Here is a 23580-nt window from a genome sequence, read left to right on the forward strand (position 1 = left end):
AGGATTTGGATTAGCTATAAATTAGCTGCAAACTCAAGGTCAACTACTAAAAAAACTTTTTAAAAAGTACAACACATGTACACTGAACACTACAAAATGTTGTTGAAATTAATGAACATTTAAATAAATGCTAAGGCTCTTATATTCACAGATTGGAACACTTAGGCAATACTCTCCAAATTGATCTACAGATTCAATGTGATCCTTATTAAAAACCCAGCTGGGATGTTGTTATTGTTGCAGAAATTGACAACTTGATCCTAAAATTCATGTGGAAATGCAAAGGACTCAGAATATCCATAAAAATCTCGAAAAAGAACAAAGCTAGAGGACACACTTCTTAACTTCAAAACCTACTACAAAGCTACAGTAATCAAGATGGTGTAGCAGTGGCATAAGGATAGACATATGGATAAGAGTCTGAAAATAAACCCTCACATTTACGGTCAATTGATTTTCAACAAGGGTGCCAAGACTATTCAATTGGGAGAGTTCGGTCTTTTCAACAAGTGGTGGTGGGACAACTGGATATTCACATGTGAAAGAATAGATCTGGACCCTTACTTCACACCATTTACAAAAATTAACTCAAAATGGGCGAGACATCTAAATCTAAGAGGTAACTTAGGAAAAAAAAATCTTAGTGACACTGGCAATAGTTTCTTAGATATGACACCAAAAGCACAAGCAACAAAAGAAATGACAGAAAACCTGGACTTCAAATTTAAAAACTTTGTATATCAAAAGATACCATAAAAAAAAGTGAAAAGATGGTGCCAGCCCCAGGGCTGAGCGGTTAAGTTCGCGTGCTCTGCTTTGGCAGCCCAGGGTTTCGCTGGTTCGGATCCTGGGCACGGATATGGCACCGCTCATCAGGTCATGCTGAGGTGGCGTCCCACAGAGCACAACCAGAGGTACTCACAACTAGAATATACAACTATGTACTAGGAGGGTTTGGGGAGGAGGAGAAGGAAAAAAAACAAGATTGGCAACAGCTGTTAGCTCAGGTGCCAAACCTTAAGAAAAAAAAAAAGTGAAAAGACAATCCATAGGATGGGAGAAAATATGTGCAAATCATATGTCTGACAATGACTTAGCTCTTACAACTCAATAATAAAAAGGCAAATAATTCAATTTAAAAGTGGGCTGAGAGTCAAACAGACATTTCTCCAAACATATAGAAATGGCCAAAAGCATATGAAAAGATGCTGAACATTATTAGTCACCAGGGAAATGCAAATCAAAACCACAATAAGAAACTACTCTACATCCACTAGGACAGTGATAATCAAAAACACAGATAAAAACAACTGTTGACAAGGATGTGGAGAAACTGGAATCCTCATATATTGCTGGTGGGAATGTAAAATGGTGCAACCACTTTGGAAAACAGTATGTCAGTTCCATAAAAAGTTAAAGATATGATCCAGCAATTTCACTCCTAGAAATGCAAGAGAAATGAAAATATATGTTCACACAAAAATGTGTACATAAATGTTCATAGTAGCATTATCCATAATAGCTACAAAAGGTAGAAACCACCCAAATGTCCACCAATTGATGAGTGGATGAATAAAATGAAGTTTATCCATACAATGGAATATTATTCGGCAATAAAAAGAAATGAAGAACTGATACACGCTACAACATGGATGAAGCTTGAAAACATTACGCCAAGTGAAATACGCCAGTCACAGAAGACTACGTATGACTCCATTTATATGAGATCTGCAAAACAGGTAAATATATAGAGACAGAAAGTAGATTGGTAGTTGCTTAGGGCTGGGATAGTTGGGGGGGGGTGACAACTAAAGGGTACAGAGTTTCTTTTTGAGATGATGAAAATGTTCTAAAATTGATTGTGATGATGGTTGTACGACTCTGTGGATATACTAAAAACCAATGAATTGTATACGTTTCGAAGGGATGAACTGTACGGCATGTGAATTATAGTGCAATAAATCTGTTTAAAAAAGTGGGAGGGAATACCATGTCTTCTCAGACAATGGAAACAAAAGAAAAAAATAAACAAGCAGGACTTTATCAGACTAAAGAGCCTCTGCAAGGCAAAAGAAACTAGGATCAAAACAAAAAGACAGGAGGGGCTGGCCCCGTGGCCGAGTGGTTAAGTTCGCGCGCTCCGCTGCAGGCAGCCCAGTGTTTCGTTGGTTCGAATCCTGGGCGCAGACACGGCACTGCTCATCAGACCACGCTGAGGCAGCGTCCCACATGCCACAACTAGAAGAACCCACAAGGAAGAATATACAACTATGTACCAGGGGGCTTTGGGGAGAAAAAGGAAATAATAAAATCTTTAAAAAAAAAAAACAAAAAGACAGGAGCCAGCCTCGTGGCCGAGTGGTCAAGTTCGCGTGCTCTGCTTCAGCAGCCCAGGGTTTCGCTGGTTCGGATCCTGGGCACAGACATAGTACTGCTCATCAAGCCACACTGAGGCAGCGTCCCACAAGCCACAACTAGAAGGACCCACAACTAAAATATACAACTATGTACTGGGGGCATTTGGGGAGAAAAACCAGAAAAAACCCCCAGAAGATTGGCAACAGTTGTTAGCTCAGGTGCCAATCTTTTTTTTAAAAAAAACAAAACCAAAAAGACAACCCACCAATTGGGAGAAAATATTTTCAAACCATATATCCAACAAGGCGTTAATCTCCATAATATATCAAGAACTCACACAACTGAACAACAACAACAAAAAACAGCCCAATGAAAAAATGGGCAGAGGAGATGAACAGACATTTTTCCAAAGAAGATATACAGATCGCCCATAAACATGTGAAATGATCAACATCACTAATCATCAGGGAAATGCAAATCAAAACTATATTAAGATACCACCTTATGCCTGTTAAAATGGCTATAATCACTAAGACTAAAAACAACAAATGTTGGAGAGGTCGTGGAGAAAAGGGAACCCTCATTCACTGCTGGTAAAAATGCAAACTGGTGCAGCCACTATGGAAAACAGTATGGAGACTCCTCAAAAAACTAAAAATAGAAATACCATATGACCCAGCTCTCCCACTACTGAGTATCTATCCAAACAACTTGAAATCAACAATCCAAAGTCACCTGTGTACCCCTATGGTCACTGCAGCACTATTCACAATGGTCAAGACATGGAAGCAATCCAAGTGCCCACGGACTGATGACTGGATAAAGAAGATGTGGTATATACATACAATGGAATACTATTCAGCCATAAAAAAGACAAAATCATCCCATTTGCAACAACACGGATGGACCTGGAGGGTATTATGTTAAGCGAAATAAGCCAGACTGAGAAAGATGAACACCGTGTGATTTCACTCACAGGTGGAATATAAACAAACACACAAAGAAAACAGGTCAGTGGTTACCAGGGGAAGGGGGATGGGGGTGGGCACAGGGGGTGAAGGGGAGCACTTATATGGGGACGGACAAGAAATAATGTACAAGTGAAACTTCACAATGATGTAAACTATTATGAACTCAATTTAAAAAGGGGAGGGCAGGGGATGGAAAAATAACCTCTTCATGATCTAGTCCCCATTTAACGATCCAGTCACCTGATGCCACTCCTTCAAACTGCTGTTATCAGCACACTTTCAGGTTCCCTACACATAACAGTTTTTTAAGCCTCTAAGCTTTTAAATTTGCTTTTCCTTCTACCTGGAACATTCTTATATCCCTCCCTTCTTTGGTCAATTCCTATTCGTTCTTTGGACCAGAGCTGAGATGTCATTTCTCCGTGCAGCCGTTTCTAACCTTCCAAGCCTGAATTAGAGGCACTCCAACGTGCTCCCACAATAATATGCACTTACTACTATTTTAGCACTCTTCTTACTGAATTCCAATTAACTGTTTGTAGCTCTTACTAAAACTGGGTCTTATTTATTGCACCTTGCCCTAGAGTAGGTAAAAAATACTTTTCAAAGAATGAGATAATCATAAGTCAGAATCACTTTTGTGATCATTTGTCAGCTCAAAAGAACACACACAAAAAAATCCCAAACTGCCGGAAATATTTAATTGTAAAGAGAAAAGCACTCATGCACAATTTGCCTATGTATGGATGTATGTATATATATGAAATATGTATGAAGCACTTAATGTTGACACCCTAAGCAAGTTTTTAAATGGAAAAATAGTGACCTGCCTTAACCGGTGAAGCTTTGTGCAGACACACACATGCTTAACCTGTTTGGAAAACACAGTTTTAGTTTTCAAATACTTCGTATTTGAATCTTTTGCTGCAGTGATGCATGATAGGTTCTGAATCCCAGCGAACACCTGTCTACAGTCAAGTCTGCAAGATAATAGACCCAAGAGAGCACTAAGGCTCAGTGCATTCTTTTCAATTGTGAATTGCAGTGAAGGTGGGACAGGATAGATTCCGTCCAGAGTCTACAATAACACGGTGATGCCCATTATATAGATTTTTTCCAACTTAAGAATGGACTTCATAAGCAATTTTGTCAGGAAACTTTCAGAATCTGGAGGAGTGGGGTGGAGAAACATGGGTTTATGGGGGGGAGAATCTGAGAAAATAGTCTTTTTTAGATTATCATTAATTTTTGTGTGAAGTTGTTCAGCAATCTAGTAATTTAGAAATTTCTACAAGAGGTTCAGGTAATTGCTTAAAAGCCTTTAAGAATGCAACAGCATTTTCTGTCTGGAAGATTTAAGTGTCTAAAGTGCTAAGCCAATCGACTGCCAAACTACATTTTGGTGACGCAATGAAAGGAGAGGTAAGAGCTTTTTTTAAATTTTTTTTAAGATCGGCACCTGAGCTAACAACCGTTGCCAATCTTTTTTTTTTCCTGCTTTTTTCTCCCCGAATCCTCCCAGTATATAGTTGTATATTTTAGTTGTGGGTCCTTCTAGTTGTGGCATGTGGGACACTGCCTCAACGTGGCCTGATGAGCGGTGCCATGCCTGCACCCAGGATCCGAACCGGTGAAACTCTGGGCCAGCGAAGTGGAGCGCGCCAACTTAACCACTCGGCCACAGGGCCGGCCCCAAGAGCTTTTAAAACAGGAAAGGAGAATGAAGAAAAGGAAAGAGATTTTCTCAGGCCGTAAGATCTATAATAATGTGTATGACATTAAAGTATGTTAGCTTTTATTCCCTAGACAGATAAGTCCAGAAGACTATAAATGTCAACTCAAGAAAGAACAGGTAACCCTGTTTCATGTTAGGAATCATACACGTATCTAACAGCCTAGAGAAAAAGAACTTTCAAACTTGGAGGCATTTAAAATGCTAGAAACGAACATTAAATAATCTGCCTTTTACGAATTTAAAAACATGAACATTGCAGAAAGGGTAAAGGAAACAAGGCTCTGACGTATGCACTCATTCACATACATGGGAGTGAAGGACTGCAAAGTGGAGTGTAATTGCAGGACACGAAAATATAATTTATATCACCTTTGGGAAAATAAGATTTTAGAAAGAGAAAAATTAAATATGACTGAGTATGTATAACAATTCCTAAAAGAAAGAGGTTAAGTATAGTAAAAGGTAAGTTAAAAAACGAAAAGGTGGTTTTAGAAATAGGTTTAAAACACCCTTCAGATATTTACAGAGTATTAATTATGTGCTTCCAATGTTAGGATCCTCTCTCTTTAAATTCCAGGGTCCAGCAGCCTATCTATGATATTGCTGAAATGATTATAATCAAACAAATATCATAACTTTGACTACTTAATGCAACTGAGTAGTTACAATAAAGGAAAACTGCATTTGTATGTATGGGTGTGTATATACATATGCATGTATGTGTTTGGTGTAATGATCACATTCTGAAAACTTGAAGGGAAAAATCCAGTAGTTTGATTATGACGATTTTTATTGATTGTCAACTGTATACATTATATTTTTGGGATAAAAGACTTAACAGCTCTTAAAATGGATGGGCACAACCCAGAAAAAGAATTGAAAACAATAATTTAGAACTATAGAAATTTAATGACCTAAAAAAATTATAGACTTTAAAAACTGAAACTGCATCCAGATGTTCTTCCAAAAGGTTATGGTTAGTCAGCCATAAGAAAACTCCTGGAAATTGTTCTCTGTGTTTCAGTCAGGCAAGAATCTCCACAGGAATACATAAACTTTCATATTGAGGCAGAGGAACTGAAGGCAAGGGCCAGGGGCAGGAAACAAATGAAAAATTCAATCTTCTTGCCACTGCACAAGTACAGTAGGTATTCCGCAGCTTTCTTTCTCACTTCCAAACAGAATATCAAGTGTGTGGGTTCAGAAAAATCTAGTTTTGTCTTAACCTCTACTTCAAAACCTTGACATTAAAATAAAGGGCACTCATAATAAATTTTCTTTCCCCATCACTCATCAATCTGGAGGAGGTAAAAGGATAAACAGTAAGAGCTGCCACTATATTCCAGGTGCTCACTTAGTGCCAGTCACAGTATTGAGGGCTTACATATACTCATCTAATTCTCAAAACAATCCAATGAGGAAACTGAAGAACAGGCTAAATGACTAGGGACCAGCTAGAAAAAGCTGGAGTTAGGATATGAACCAGGGCTGATTTGACAGCTGTGCTCAAAGTTTACTATTTAGGAATATTTTTGCAGAACAGTTTTTCCTGAATGTTTGTCCAGAGAGTTAAAACCTTAGAAACATCAGCAAAGAGGTCTCATAAACACTGATTTCCACAGACAAGTGGTACATTCCCGACCAACAGCTATTTTGGACAGGAAATACTAAAATAATTTTCTCCAGGTGTTTAGAAACTCAGTAAATCTAATAAAAGACTATAACACTATTTTATATTCTTCATTCTGATAAACAGCAATTTTTCAAATTAATCTGATTGTCAACCTTACTTCCTTTTAAGAGTATACTGAAATTCTGGGCCTAGATCTTCTGGACAATTTCTCCGACATATTACATAAAATTACATTTTAAAGCCACACACTTTAAAGATAGTTCAGAAGTGATTAAAAAAAATAGAATTCCATTTTGATTCTGCTAATTCAAGAAGAGGTTCTTCAAGATGCTGCAATTTAAAAAATACGCTTGGAGATTTACTACACGAAGTACTTTAAGCAAGATCCAACTAAATTCTTGTACAGTTTAATTCCTCCCATCATTTTTACTCAGCAGAATCTCAAATAGCAGCTTGTGTACTCAAGTTATTTACATATTTTCGCCCTTAATCATCCCCTTTTCAAAGGACACAGAGTTCATTTAACAACCAGTTATTATGTCTTTGTTTCACTGCTATTTTTATTTGCCTTCTTTAATGAATGAATCATTTAAAAATCACAGTTTATAAAGTAATACTTGTTTCTACTATCTCTCATGTAAAAAACGTGGGTCCAACACTGCAATCTTTATCACTCTCCCCCTACATTTCTCAGCACCAAATCACCATAAGATATCTTAAATTACAAATAGATGAATGTCTTTTAAGAATGCAGCCTCTCATGTACAACTTCCAGGCTTAATTATCAATACAGAATATATCCATAAGTTATCATGACTTTGACACTAGCCATAATTCAGGAAACTAGTTACTGATGAAGTAGGAGGAATGACAATTAAGAGAAAAATCTGTCAGGTCACCTTAGAATTCAGAAAGAAAAGGGTGACAAGAGTTACATACCTGGGGCCAGCCCAGCTGCATAGTGGTTAAGTTCACCTGCTCTGCTTTGATGGCCCAGGGTTTGCTGGTTTGGATCCTGGGCACCGACCTACACACTGCTCATTAAGCCATGCTGTGGCAGCATCCCACATACAAAATAGAGGAAGACTGGCACAGATGTTAGCTCAGGGCCAATCTTCCTCACACACACACACACACACACACACACACACGTCACATATCCTTTAATTTAGGAAGGCAGAATTCAAAAAGGTAGGCATGATTGCATGAAATGAAATTCCTGAAGCAAAGGAGATTCAAGAGGTTAGAAAGCTCTTGAAAATGTGGTTCTAACTAATAATTACAGATGATGCCAATAAAAGAAAGAGAGGTACTAAAGAAACCAGGATGGTACCACAGGGACTCATCTAAACAGCACACTACAAAAATAAAAAAAGCAGCGTGGTACAAAGAACAGAGCATGGGATTTTGAATCCAGCTCCACCACTTAATTAAATGATGCCTGGCAAACCATTCCCCTCTGAATACGCTTCTTCATCAGCAAAACAGGAATAACATTTCTTGGGAAGCACTATCGTAGGGGGTTTGCTACCTACTGAGTTCGATATTCCCTTGCTGTTCTTTTCGTCCTTAGGCCATATCCCACTAAGGGAGCACAGTCAGAGTACTAGGTCCAAAAGTTACTTAATTCTTTTTTCCTTGGTAATTACCTTATCAATTTGAAAAGCTCATTGGTTTTAATTTGTACACAATATTAGGATTTGCTTTCTTCCCATCACTTTTTTTTGAGGAAGATTACCCCTGAGCTAACATGCGCACCCAATCCTCCTCTTTTTGCTGAGGAGGACTGGCCCTGAGCTAAAATCCACATCCATCTTCCTCTACTTTATGTGTGGGAAGCCTGCCACAGCATAAGCAGTGCGTAGGTTCGCGCCTGGACCTGAACTGGCGAACCCCCGGACTGCTGAATCGGAGTGTGCGAACTTAACGCTACCAGGCCGGCCCCACGTCTTCCCAACACTTTAAATTTTTTGAATATGTAAAACAGATGTTTGGTTCAAGCAAAACCTATTCTTCCCACTTCATTACAGTAGTGGTACTATTCTTTATATGAGGCAAAAATTTTGGCCACTTGTCCATGGGCTAGAATTCCAGTATGGAGACATTTAAATCTACGACCTAAAACTACATAATATTTATGGTCAACTTTAAGATAGCTGCCTATTGCTAATGAAAAGATTATAGTTAAGAATCTTCAAAAGTCAGTCCCATTAATTTTAGTTGACATGTACATAGCGCTATTTGCCAAGCACTTTAAGTATTTTATATACACAAATGCTTTAACCTTCAAACAAACCTCTGAAGTATGTTGGCCAAGATCATGCTTCTAGTAAGTGGCATAGGTAGAATCTGAATTCAGACTCCAGAGGCCGTGCTGTTAGCTACTTAACTATAATGTCTCCAGCATTCTAACTGATCGCACATACGTTCCTGCCATACAGGGACTATAGAATTTAAACCTTTTCTGGCTTACCTAAAAAATGTGTGACCTAAAGAAAATTACTGTATCATAACTTTCCCATTACCAATAAAAATTTAAAAGATAATAAGCAAATATGAACTAAATCTCTTAAAGATATTTATAAGTATTATTTAGACCAAATCAACTGCAACTCCCATCCATTGATTTCTCTCATTCAATTAACATTTATTAAACACCCTTGGGAGGTAAAGTGAGTCAATTTACTCTCCTTTCTTCTCCAGATCCTAATGAAATAACCAACAGAATATAAATTAAAAAAAAATTCTATTAACAGCATTGAAAAATGACAAGGATATCAACAACAAAGCAAAATCACTAAAGAATTTCTGCAATGTATAAAAGAGAGAACAGGTTCACAGAAAAGGAGTAAGTGCCTCTGTAGCCTAAAACAATACAGTTAAAAGACAGTCCTCTTCCTCGTTAGAGAATTGGATGGATTCTCATAAAAAACCCCTAGCTCAAAGAAATAGGAGCTGAGCAGAGGGCTGTGGGTGGTACCTAAAGAGATACAAGAAAAGTCAGTGGGAACTGCATCAGGGTTCCTGACCATTCGGAATAGCTGACATGTGCACCTCAGCCTTTTTCATCTGGGTATGAACTGCTTGAATGGTCAGGTTCGGGATTTACCACACAGGCTCCTAAAAAGGGAGGGCAGAGGGCAGTAGGAGGCAATGTACAAGGGAAACAATATTCTAGCTCTAGGCTAACAAAGAAAGTACAAAAGCACTGGCCAACAACTTAGGCAAAAAAAAAAAAAAAAAAGTGCATATATATATAGCACAGTAGCAAAAACCCATAATGTCCCCAACCTCCCTGATAACCGTGAAGATATTCACAATAAAGGATAATCCCTTAAATCCAGGGTGGTCCACTTAAAGCAGACATCTTGCTAGCTACTGGTGTGATTCTGAATGGTTACTGGACGATAGCCACCTCCTGGATGCTAAGTAGGCAGATACTAGAAATAGTCCCCGAAAGTTCCTGGGATTAGTCTGTTAGCAACGTTTCAACAGACAAGAGTTTGTTTTCTGATCCTAACCCAGTAAATCTTATTGAGAGTGGGACTCCTAAAGGTGATCTAACACGCTGATATCTGTCTACATCAGTTTTAACTAAGATTCATTGTTATGGTTTTTAAGTGATGCAATTAATGATTTTTTAAATTTAAATTAAATTCTCAAAGTAATTATTTTATCTACAGGATAACAATATTAAAAGTTTCTCATTTTATGTTTCATAATAAGCAAATGAATAGGACTATAACAAAATATCTTACAGGCTACCTGTGATTATCAATCATCCTTTACTTTTAGAACTCTCTCTATACTCAGTACTGATTTCAACTAATAAGGTCAGGGTCATGGTTTATATACTTAGCCAGTTGCGGGAGAAACCTACTCTAGGGCCAAAGACTACATCCATAACCCACTTAGCAAACATTTGCTAGAGTAAGAAGGTTGACAGAATGTTAACTGCTTAGTATAATTTGTCATCCTTACTGGAAAATCCCCAAATACATATTACCTTTGATACAGAGAACAGCACTTGCATATAAGTGTTTGGATAGGCTGCCTGGTACTCCCTTCTCTTAGTGCACTAAGGTGGAAGAAGGCAGCAATCCAGGTAAGTACTCGGTACAGTGTGTATGTAAAAATGATATGGGGAACCAGGTCTAACACAGTGATACATCCTAGTTTAAAAAAAATCCTATTGGTTTTGGTGACTACCCGATGGGTAAATAATCAAGTGCAACATTATATTCTATTCATCCAATGTGATAAGAGATTACTCCATTTAGCTGCTTCACAACAACAGCTACCATAAGTGCCTATACTAAGAATTTTCTAGGAATTCAACATATATATACCCACTGTGATAGGAGTTTCAGATGTATTACCTTTAGTTCTTACAGCTACCTTGCAAGGTATTATTTCCATTTATAGATGGGAAAACTCAAGCTCAGAGGCCAAGTAACACATCCAAAGCCACACAGCTGGTGAATGGCACAGCCAGAATTTGAGCTGAGTTCTGACTTCAACCCTCATACTCTCTTCAGTTTAACTTTCTTAATAAAAAATTTTCTAAGAATTCAACTTATCATATACACCCAATTTTATTTTAAATCAAGAGATGGAGGAGGAATACAGAAATATTTTTCAGTTGGGAAAAATAAAGTCTCAAATTTCAATATAGAAGTTTCAATATAGGTACTCTTCAAGTTAAATACTTAATTTGCACTGTTTCATACCCTAATTAGCATATAAATTGATGTTTTTCTCCTTCCTTCCTCCATCCATCCACGGGGACCCCCCAACAAAGAGTATGCATACTAGCCAGGGCTAATGGCTCCTCCCAAGGGCTGGAATAAGGAGCACCAGATCCAATCTCTTCCGCATCACCTTGGTTCCCCATAGGAGAGATCACTTACAAGTTCCTCATCTCCCCATGTCCACTTTCCACCGTAACACACCACACACATCACATGCACATTCACGCACTCAAATACACCTTCCTCTACTGAGTTTTCTCTATCTCAGGTTATTTTACCTCAGGAAATCTCTTAAACATACATTTTCTGTAAATCCTCTCTTTTCTTTCTCTGATAGGGCAATTTATAAGTCAAAAAATGACCCAAAATATTGTTGAGAAATATAAGAAGAATCTCAGCGAATCATCTATATCACACAGAAGAAATGTCATAAGCTTTAAAGTCAAATTAAAGAATCAGAGGAATAACCTACCCTTTATTTCTTTTTATCTTTTTACATGCTATTGATTAGTAATGCAACTGTACTGCTTTCTATTATCTTTTTGTTGCAGAACTAAATATTTCAGCTACAACATGGTCTTATGGGCTAGCCTAGGAATCTAACTCCTGTATTCATCCAGAGAATTAACCAATCAACCTACAAATTAACTTTCATCTTCTATTTTTTCAAAGTTGGGAATGACTACGTGGTAGCTGGACCTTACTTTCCAAAATGAAAACCAACTGATAACATGTTAAAACAATCAAGACTGGATTCTGTGGATATACAGCTACAAAACAATAATTTCATATATGTAACAACCTAAGTATCATACTTGTGAAAATGAGAAAGAACGCCAAATATTGTTCTTTCCTGGGCTCTAGTCCCTTTCTGCTTGGATAATCTCACTTCACCATAACATGTCTAAACCAAACTCATCACTTTTACCATAAATCGTCTCATTCTCCAAAATTCCCAATTCAATTCCCTACTCTAGATTAAAAATCTTAGCGTTAACCATAACAGTTCCTCTTTCCTACCATATGCAAGTTTGGACTGAGCACTACCTAAGGTACAAAGATCAATAAATCATATCCCTGTTCGTAAGGACCTTAAAAAACTACACTAGAAAATAGGACAAGTAACACACAAATAATCATGATACAGATATACTACCATGAGAAAGACGTAAGGTGTTACCAAGGAGGGAAAATCACTTTAGGAAAGGGAATCAAAATAGGTTTTTATGAAAATGGCAGTTGAAATATGCTTGTGAGATGGGTAGGACACTGATAAGTCAGGGACTGGGAAGAGTGAGTGGTCCTTTCAGGCTGAGAATGAACAACATAGCAAGATTGTCTGGAACAAAGTCCAGTGGTACAGGGAATACTTATGGGAAGATTTAAGAAACATTTAGAGACAAGAACAAAGACTGTATTTAGACACTAGAGTAATAATAAAGGGCTAGAAAGTAGATCCATGTAGGAAAAAAGTAGGATCTAAAGTTGGAAAGGTAAGTTAGAGTCATATTGTGAAGATCCTCGAGCGCCTTCTGTTCTGTGGAAGAGGAAGAGTCACTGCAGGGTTCTGGTACACGCACACGCAGGGGTTAAGAGGAGGACTCTGGAGCCAGACTTCCTGGATTCAAATCTCAGCTCTTCCACTTATCAGCTGTGTGAACCTGGGGAAGTTACTTAACTTCTCTGTATCTCTGTGAGACTAATAACAGCATTTATATAGAGATGTTATGAGGATTAAATTAGTTAATATAAGTGTGTAGAAAAGTATCTGTCAAGGGGCCAGCCCGGTGGCACAGCGGTTAAGTTCGCACATTCTGCTTCTCGGTGGCCTGGGGTTCGCCAGTTCAGATCCCTGGTGCGGACATGGCACTGCTTGGCAAAAGCCAGGCTGTGGTAGGCATCCCATGTATAAAGTAGAGGAAGATGGGCATGGATGTTAGCTCAGGGCCAGTCTTCCTCAGCAAAAAGAGGAGGATTGGCAGTAGTTAGCTCAGGGCTAATCTTCCTCAAAAAAAAAAAAGAAAGAAAGAAAGAAAAGCATCTGTCACAAAATAAGATCTATATAAGTACTTGCTATTTATTTATTCTTTAGAAAGATAAATTTAGCAGCAAGGTATACAAATGAACTGAAATGGAAAACTTCCTGCCTTTTTTTCCTTCTTCTCCCTTGAGCCCCCGCCCAGTACATAGTTGCAAGTTCTTCTAGTTGTGCTATGTGGGACGCTACCTCAGCATGGCCTGATGAGTGGTATTAGGTCTGCACCCGGGATCCGAACCAGTGAAACCCTGGGCTGCTAAAGCAGAGCATGGAAACTTAACCGCTCAGCCACGAGGTGGCCCTCAAAATTTCCTGCCTTTTACCCACCGTTACTCATGCCATTCCACCTTTAAGCACAAGTACTCCACAGGTCTTAATTTTTTTCAAATTAGGAAGTGTACTCATTATTAAGTGTATCATCTGTTAAGCTCAAATTCTACCTCTTCCTCAACCACTTGGGCAGAAAGTAGTTTCATCACATACTTGACAATTATCTCATGTGTATAGAATTTTATCTTCCCAAATATAGCACAGGTTTCTCAGGGATAAAATACTTCTTCATTTGCTTTAATGCAATCTCTCTGAATATTGAGTACAGTTCCTTACAGACCACACATACTTCAATATGCATTTGTTGCAGCAAGACTGTCTGCAACAAAGTCCAGTGGTACAGGGAATACTTACGGGAAGATTTAAGGAATACTCATAGTAAATTAAAGATTTATTTTATGAAAACGGATGGTACTTTACAAATGAAATGGTCATAAATGAAATGGCCCTAGAGATCTTTGACTTTGAAGTTAGTGGTCTGGTCAGGAGAACTAATCTGAACACAGTCCATTTATTTTTGAAAAGAACTTCTGTTATTATAGCTAAAAGTGGACCCAAAAATGTTCCAGGTGAATAATTTACTGTGAATACACTGCAAATGTGGAGACCTAGGGAAATTCTGTTCTCCCATTTTCTTACTTGACCAAAATGCATTTTTCTTTACTCGTTTAATCTCTACCGATAGCAGTATATGGTCCCTAGTTGAACAGATCTATATTAAAAGTCAACAGCTGCTTTTTTGTTCATTATACACGACAGCAAGTGTCAAAATTCCAAATGTGACCTTTTATTTATAGCAAAGCTAGTATAAAGAGGCACACAAAAAAGTGCAGCCTTTTCTTTCTAATTAAAAAAAAAATAGAGCAACGATTCAAAGAAATAGTTTGCTTCAAAACTGTATTGGAGTCATACATTGAAACTTCATGTAAGCAAAATGTACACGTTGGTTGATATTTACTCACAAATACATGTAAGTATTACTGATAGTAGCACCCGAATCTATATGCTTCTTTATTTTGTCAACTCTAAAGCAATAAATTCCAAAGGAACATCACACTCTACTTGCTCACGGCATATTTGGTAAGGGTTCTCCTCCTTGTAATTTACAGGTAACAAGAGAATACATAGTAAAGTTTACAGAGGTATGTTAGTAAAAATGATTTTGATCCAGATACCTATTTTTAGGTACCTTGACATTCAAAGGTCTTCAGGTTTCCTCATGGCTCTTAACTAACCTCTCTAGTATTTCTGTAATAGCTTTGCTAAATATTACTTTCCCATCAGTCTATAGTCAATAAGAATGAAATAATGTAGCCACTACACTCAATCTGTTGTTATCAACTGGACCAGGTTTCGTAAGTAATGTACTGAACTTTCTAGCAGCTAGTTGCTAATTGGGCAGAGAATTCTAGAAAGTACTTGGGAAAAAATGTGTAGCTTCAGGGCTTGAAAATAAAACATTCTGACAACCCAAAAGATATGAATGGCATGTTTACATAAATCATCATAAACAGGTAAAGCTGTAAATATGAAATTTATACCTATATATTGTCACTGCTTCCACTGTCCAACTTAATCTTCTGGGTTAGAGAATATAAAACAAGGTCATCACATAATTATCCATTCAGGATGCATGATTAAGCTATTATAATTCAACAATAACAATTTCATAAACAGCAATACTTCACTATGTGTCTAAATTTCCCCTATAAGATTACACAATCTGGCTCACCACTTAAGGAAACACTGAAATAGGGTACAAAAAAAAATACTGATAGTTGCATTACAGAAGCTAATGAAAGTAGAAGAAATTTTATTCTATAAACAAAACTAAATTTTCAGTTGTACTATTTGCCAGGTTTCTATAAAGAAATAACTATCTCATATATTTCAAACTTATTTTCAGCCGTTGAAGTGAGACTAATTGACTCTCGATACTCCAACTGTAACACTTTACAGACTACTTGCTCTTAGACATATTCCTTTAAAAATAACTTCTGAACTAAGTGATTTCACAACTCACTGTGGTTATTACTCTTTAACCTATAGGGGAACAGGGGTCTGAACCTGCATAACAATTGAAGTACTGAAAGAGGTATTGGTCAAGTCTGAATGATATAATTTTTATTAATAAAAAACCCTCAACTACAGCTTGTCTAAGATCAATTACATGGCTAGTAAATAGCGGGACTGGGATTGGACTACATGTTGCTTTGCCCCAAAGCCTGTGTGCCCTTTCCACTACGCTAGGCTGCCTTTCACTTAGCAAACCTCTTCAGTCTGTTCCAGAAACACACGAACCCAATGCATTCCTTGGTTTTGGTATTTATATGTGTCCCGTTAAGTTTATATTACCACAACAACTGACTTTGCAGTCTCTCTTCCCAAATTGGACCCAGCTGGGTTTCAGGAATATTCAAATACTGACATACCATGTTTCCTTAAATCTCTTTTTAGAACAAGGCAAGATATACATAAATAAATAAAACAGATAATACAAAAGGGAAATGTTTAAAAATTCAGATGTTTTGATCTTTTATATAATAATTATGACTAACATTTGAGCATTTACTATGTACTAGACCATGTGTTACCTCCTTATACACCATATTTTATTTGCTCACAACCATCCCTTGAGATAAATATACCATCCCCATTTTATAGCTGAGAAACCAAATTACATGCCCCAAATCATAAAGCTCATAAAAAGGAATCTGAGAATCAAATCTAGATATGGCTGACTCCAAATCCCACAGGACCATTTTAAGATATTGCAACTCCAGCACAAACCCAGTATGTACCAGGTAAAAGGTTAAACAATACTGTTTTAGGTCATACTAAGCTGAATAGTGGAGGACTGACTATTACAATAGTCAGCCTTAAAAGGGCCTCTGGCAGCCAAGGGACAAGGAATTCAACAACTCTGGTCAGTCTAATGAATGCAACAGCAGTCATCACTCTGTAATTTCTTTGTCTGCATTTCCTTCCTTCCAGTGATTTCCATTCACTTCCGTCCAGGCTCTTGGTCCTAAATTCCTCTTCTCCAAAACTTTTAAGCTTACACACCTTTCATCCTGAAGGGCTACATTTCTGTTGATAATGGTAAAAAGAGATGACTTCTGGAACTAAGGTTGTAAAGGAAATAAATGCTTTGTTCAAGAAATCTAAACTTACACTGGAACATCTGGCCTACAATGTGAAATTAACAGTATCATAAGCGATTTCAAGTTTTAAGTATGTCCTGTGAACACTGTTAGAAGACAAATCTTTGAATTTTTATTCACAGTTCTTATTATTTGATATGCTGAAATAAATAATGCCCATAATGTCACTTTTTAAAAAACAAATTAAAAAAATATCTTTGGAGAAGTGCTATTCTCGGATGTAAAAGAAGTTTATTGGCCCAAATATCCATCATCTGACGAATGGATAAATGAAATGTGGTGTATCCAAATATACCATACTATTTGGCAATAAAATGAAATGAAGTACTGATAATTGTTATAATATGAACCTTGAAAACATTATGCTAAGTGAATGAAGCCAGTCACAAAGGACCACACATTGTATGATTTCATTTATATGAAATGTCCAGAACAGGGAAATCTACAGAGACAGAAAGTAGATTGGTGGTTGCCTAAAACTAGGAGGTTGGGGGTAACAGCTGAAGGATATGGAGTTTCTTTCTGGGGTATTAAAAATGTTCTAAAATTGATTGTGGTGATGGTGGCATAACTCCATGAATATACTAAAAGCCATTGAATTGCATACTTTAAATGGGTGAGTTTTATGGTTATGTGAATCGTATCTCAATAAAGTTGTTTTAAAAGAAGAAAATTTACCGGAAAAAGAACCAAAAGGTCATTGAAGAAATTTTGTTAACGCTTTTTAAATTAAAGGAGAACACAATCTCAAGACTTCTGCCCTCTTAGGTAACCAAATTCTGCCCTTTTCTACAAGTCATGTCCAAAGTGATTAACGAAACAAAGTTCTGGAAGGGTTGGTTTAACAACTTAGTTACAGAGCTCCTTCATGCCAAAGCACTTTTGTGATCAGTGAAGTTGTCACGCTTCAGGGGAAAGGGCTTTTTAATAATTTTCTCGTATTTAATAAATAGGTCCACTTGGGCAGCTTGTAATTTCAATGTTTTAAACCAAGGACCCCCGATTTGTAGGCCAGGATATACCTGTAGATCTTGAACTCTCATGTGATAGATGCACCACAGTCCCCTATCTAAGGTTTACCAGGATTTCCTGTGGAGGGGGTAGTAGGTAGCAGAGTGGGAAATGACTTGCCCATCCCTCAACCGCCCTTCTCTTCCCCAAGCACCTGACAGTCTTCATACTTGAGGAAAAAGAAAATTTTTCCTCATAAAATGTCAGCCATCTCCTGGGTTTCAAACAGGTAAGGCTTTCTCCCCATTTCTGATGTTTCTACCCATGCAGAGTGGGGATGGGGGGACTGTTAGAATAATACTCGTAGCTTATCTGTGTCCCTCACTCAATCCTTCCCAGGTCAGGAGGAATGACTTCATTTGACTGGCAGTTTAGGAGAGAAAACTGGGCATACGTGGTCCAACTTTTTGCTCTTGGGAGCAAGTTGCCCATATGGAACACTCATCTTCTCTGTTCTTTTATGCTGGAAGTCTTAGAGGGCAGGTCCCCCAGTACTGCCTGGGACTGATAGTTACATCTGTCCAATTTGGAGGAAATTGCTCGTCCACAGATACAAGCCACATTCACGACTATCCTCTTTATCAGCAATAAAACACTATTTTGGCTCCTAATTATCTTACTCTTTTGTTCCCTCAATTAGTTCAGAATACAAGCACTTCTTGAGACTCCTTAAACACTCTAACATCCAATCTAAGCAATTTCAGAAAGAACAAGAATGAAAGTTCTTGAACAAGAATGAAATTTTCAGGGATAAATACACTAAGTATGACTATAATGTGAATATGATAACCAATTCTAGAGAGAGAAATTTTGATTAGGCATAAAAGAGAAGTTCCTTTATTTACTGGAAGACACTTCTGGAAAACATTTGGAAATCTTCATAAAGAACATTAAGCAAATCCATCTAGGATGATTTAGGATGGTATAACCTTAAGTGGTCAATGAAATCGTTGTTGTAAAAGGATGATGTCTCAATAAAGGGATCTCCAGATCCTTTATATTTATCAGAAGCAGCTTTGCTTAATTGCTGATCTTGTTGAAATTAACTCAATAAAACTACTTTTTCACAAAAAGTTTGTTTCTGTAGGGGTGAGAAAGCAGTGACTGAGGTCAAGGGACTTATACAAAGCAAAGGACGTCACTTTAAACCTGAAACCCAAATCTCCCTCCTTCGCTCTTCTGTAATCTGGCAAAAATTTCAGCCACTGAAGAATTTAACCTCTTTTAAGGAAACACAAGGTGTGCATAAATAAGATATAGGTAATACTTCAATGACGAGTTTTCTTGAAGGGAGTCTTTGCAACACTAAAATTCAAATCTCTTGTGCAAAGCATTGACCTGGGAAAAAATGTAGAAATGACTATTTTACATTAGCTAAATATAAAAAGCCCAAGGAATCAAATCAAGTCATGGATGTGAAAGTGCTTCAAAAACTATAAAGTACCATATAAACTGAAAGATAGTGTTATTGATGTTGAGCTCCAGTAACCAGCAGAAATTTGACTCCAATATAGCAGAATTACATAATTTTGCCATCATATTCACCTCTGATTTAGTATTTTTGATTACATTAATAGAAACTGCTAAGGAAGGACCAAAGTGTCCCCCCATCATGCATTTTCCCCATACATATAATATCTATTTCTGTTTCATTATATTTTCAAATTATATTGTGCATAATCCACAAGCTATGAGAATACGCTCAGGAAATGCTATCACACACAGATGAAAATAAAAGGAATGTACATTCTCTGTACTGTATCTGGACCGATACAATAAAAAAAACCCAAAATTCTGCCAGTATGAAGCATGGTCCGTAACCTATGGGAATACAGTTTATTAGTTGGGATTTCAGGAAGTTATTCTATTCAGTTGTTTTTGTATATTTCCTTTCCTCTTGTGGCAGTTCAAGTAGAATCTGAGCAGTAGAGAGACTAGAATATGGAGACGAGAGACTGAAAGAGGAAGAACAGTATGGACACGATGGAGAAGGCCCAAAGCCAAGAGGGAAGACAAATTTATTTAACTTGTGCTAAGCCTGACCCTGTTATTCTTGGTGTTTCCTTGTTTCCAAGAACATCTAATAAAGAAAAGGGGTCAGTTCTCACAGTAACAAGTTCTAAGCTTTAATTTTGAAACTGGGATTCTGACACCTGTCACTATAAACTGGAACAGCAATGCAACAAGATCTAACTTTTATTGAGCACTTACTGTGTGTCAGGCACTGTTCTAAACGTTTTACCTGGATTAACTCAATCATCACAATAACCCAGTGAGAAGGGTACTATTATTATCCCTATTTTACAGAGGAGGAACTGTAGAGAGAGAAGCTAAGGAACTTGCCCAAAGTCTCAGAGTTTCTAAGTGATGAAGTTTGCATTTGAATCCCGAAACTTTTCCTTAGTCGTTCACTGCAGTGGTTTTCAAACTACATTCTGCCGAACCTTTTGGCTCCAGGAATTCTACGTTCAAAATATATTTTGTCCATTTACAAAACTGCAGTAAAAACATCACAATCCAAACTTTTATACACTGTATATAATGCACTGAAGGAAATCAATGCACTAACTTTTTGCTGCCAGGTTAAGTCAATTTTGTGCAGATCTTAGAATAAAGCTAATCCTGTCACCTCTGAGATCTTATTTGAATTTCCTATAAATGTTTCATTGGTTTGGAAGGTGTAACTCTGCACTGATTTTTTTTTAACTCAACTGGATCTGTCTGCTCAGGTAAAAGCGTACAGTGGGCATACAAGCTCAAACACCAGGCAGAGTTCAGCTGCATCGTATCACAGTGCAAGAGCACAAGAGTGAACAAAGGAACATATGACCCCATTAAAGTTTGGGGGGGCCTATTGTCTGACATATCTAAGGTAAAAACTAGGGGTTAGATATGATTTTGAGAAATTTTCTACTGTTCCTACTACCTCCTCTTATTCCTCTTTCTAGCTACAGAATATTTAACTGAAGGGTATCCTGAGATGGCAAGGGAAACTGCTGGGAAAAAATCACCTCCTCAACCCCACTTCAGCCACACATCCCCACTGTCACACTCTGGACCTTGTGCCTACAATGCCCTGTCCTTCCAATTTGCTGGATCAATCACTTCCAGTCAGGTCTTCCATTCTATTGGGTCCACTATTCCACTGACCATATACCATCTGCTGTTCACTGACCAATCAGTGTAATGACAGCTCTTTCTTTTATTCACTTTGACTCTTTATCCAGCTGAGATTCCATGAGCCATCGTTACAATATTTTGACCAATACTGTAAACACCTTTGCTCCTCTCTCATTTTGTTGCATGTAGCTGGCAAACCCCAACCCTGAATGAAGCCTTCTACTGGCTTTCACCACACACTAGTACCAAAGTAGCTGAGTACTACTAGAGAAGGTCAACAAGGCAGATGGGTTACCCAGTCTGTGTTCATGACCACTGACTTCAATGAGGCTTCCACGCTGCTGGACAATCCTACTGTGTCACCCGTTGGTATGCTCTCTCTATAGCTACTTATTTCGAACATTTTCTACTTTCTTTAAACCTTGGACTTCAGTCCTTCCTACCTCCATAGCAACTCACAGCCAAAGACTTTGCCTACTAATCTGAAGGAGTTATACTCATCCTATCCTTCCTTTCTTTCTAATATAATAGAGGAGCTATCCCTTTTCCAATGCTTTGAATGCTGTCCTTTTCCATCTTTTCAGGAAGGTTACGGTATTACTCGTTTCTTTCTTCTCCTGTGCAAGTAACAGTTCCCTCTCTCAACTATATCTTTCCTATGGGCATTTAGTCTATTTTACACATTGGGATTCCACCTGAACCTTCTTTGCAGAAAGGACCTTTTCTGCCAGAACAGTGAAACCTCTTTGCCCCTAAGAAAGTCTTGTAAAAGGAGTCACTCCACATATAATTAGGATAAAAACAACAACAGTCATGAACTGGATGTCACACACACAACCGTACAAATTAGTAGCAATGCTGACATCACTAACATTTTCAGAAAAAAAGCCCAGTTTCACCAAATTCGAAACCACTCTGATATTTCCTTTATATGCTTTACAATTTTAATAAAATGGAGCTGTAACTGACATATAACACTGTGTATGTTTAAGGCGTACAAGGTGTTGATCTGATACATTTACGTATTACAATATGATTACCAGGGTAGCATCAGCTAACTTCTCTATGAAGTCACATAATAACCATAGATGCTTTACAATTAAGAGCTCTGCTAAAACTGCACAGGCAACAAAAGGAGCTGAATTTTTTAAGAGTGTTATTTTAATAACCAGTAAATCTGACAGCGTGATTTTGTGTTACTAGGTCTAGATGGAAGAGAGGAAGGAGGGAGGAGGAAGCAACAAATGTCCCAGCTACAGCCTTTTTGAAGAGCTAAAAATACTGCAGGATAAATACAGAAGCATAAGTAATACTTAAGAAGTAAGTTTGACAGCATAGTGATACATTTTTATAACAAATTATTCATGGAGGGAGCTTGACATTCCCAACCCCCAATATTCCCTTCACCTGCACTGAACAAGCAGTTAGAAAACAAGCTCATTCCTTAACTCCGACAGCTCTCCTGACAGCTGTTACATTAATTAAAGGTTTGGTCTCACAGGTCTGTATGTGTGTGTGGTGGTGGTGGCCCAAGCTGAGAAAAATCCTGCAAGGGCATTCACCTGGGATACCCTTCAGAAAGATGCCTTCCTCTTCCTGAGGGCACCACCTCGTCTCTGCTGCCTACAGCTCCGTGGTGTCAGAGCAGGCACTGCCACTGCTGCGGGGCCGCCTGCAACTCTAATGTGTTATTTAATTTTGTAACTACTATTAAGATCTCTAAAGCGTTTTTTGTGATGCGCTGGAATGAAAGATGCTCCATAAAATGAAGTTTATTATTAGTATTATTATAGCTCCCGGGCCTAAAATAAAGCAAAATTATAACCACAGAGACTTCAAAGGGAAAATCGGAAGCCACTTGAGTCTCAAACACTGCCAAGTGGGCAGGGGATGGGCGGGGGCGGGGGCGCGGGCAGGGGGGCTCCCATCCGGCGCCCCCCCCCCCCCGCCCCCCCCGCCGCACCCCAACCCCCCCCCCTCGGGCCCCCCCCCCCCCCGCCCCCCCCCCCCCGGGGGGGCCCCCCCCCCCCCCCCCCCCCCCCCCCCCCGTCAGCCCTCTCGGGGCTCGCGCACTGCCCTACAGGCTGCCTCGCTCCCCGCCCCAGCCTCCCCGCCTGGTTTCTAATTCCTTCACAGACGCCTCAGTTTCCTCCAAGTCGCTTTCCTCCCGTTTCCCCCTCTGACTTTTTTTAAATCCAGGACGAAGCTCGTTCCTCCGGGGTCGCTCAGGTCGGGCGGCTGGCTCCCCTCACCCCCCTTCCAAAGTCCGGGACCCGCCAGCCCAGCCCGGGTCTCCTCGCCCCTCTTCACTCAGCCTGAGGGTCCCGCCAGCGACCAGCGCGTCTTCTCCTCCAGCCCCTCTCTCCCTGAGCCCCTCGGCCGCCCGGGGGGCCCGGGTCGCCCTCCGCCCCCTTTCGCCACAGGCCGGCCTCCGCCTCGCCCGCTCCAGCCGCGTTCTCCCCTCAGCCG

General features: G+C 38.8%; 1 protein-coding gene across 1 annotated transcript in view; it reads right to left on the reverse strand.

Annotated features, from left to right (window-relative positions):
• The window catches only part of MOSMO (modulator of smoothened), a 64493-nt gene that overhangs the window by 40716 nt on the left and 197 nt on the right, over positions 1–23580 (reverse strand). The window lies entirely within an intron of this gene.

Source organism: Equus quagga, chromosome 7 (genome assembly GCF_021613505.1).
Source record: "Equus quagga isolate Etosha38 chromosome 7, UCLA_HA_Equagga_1.0, whole genome shotgun sequence".
Lineage (NCBI taxonomy): Eukaryota > Metazoa > Chordata > Mammalia > Perissodactyla > Equidae > Equus > Equus quagga.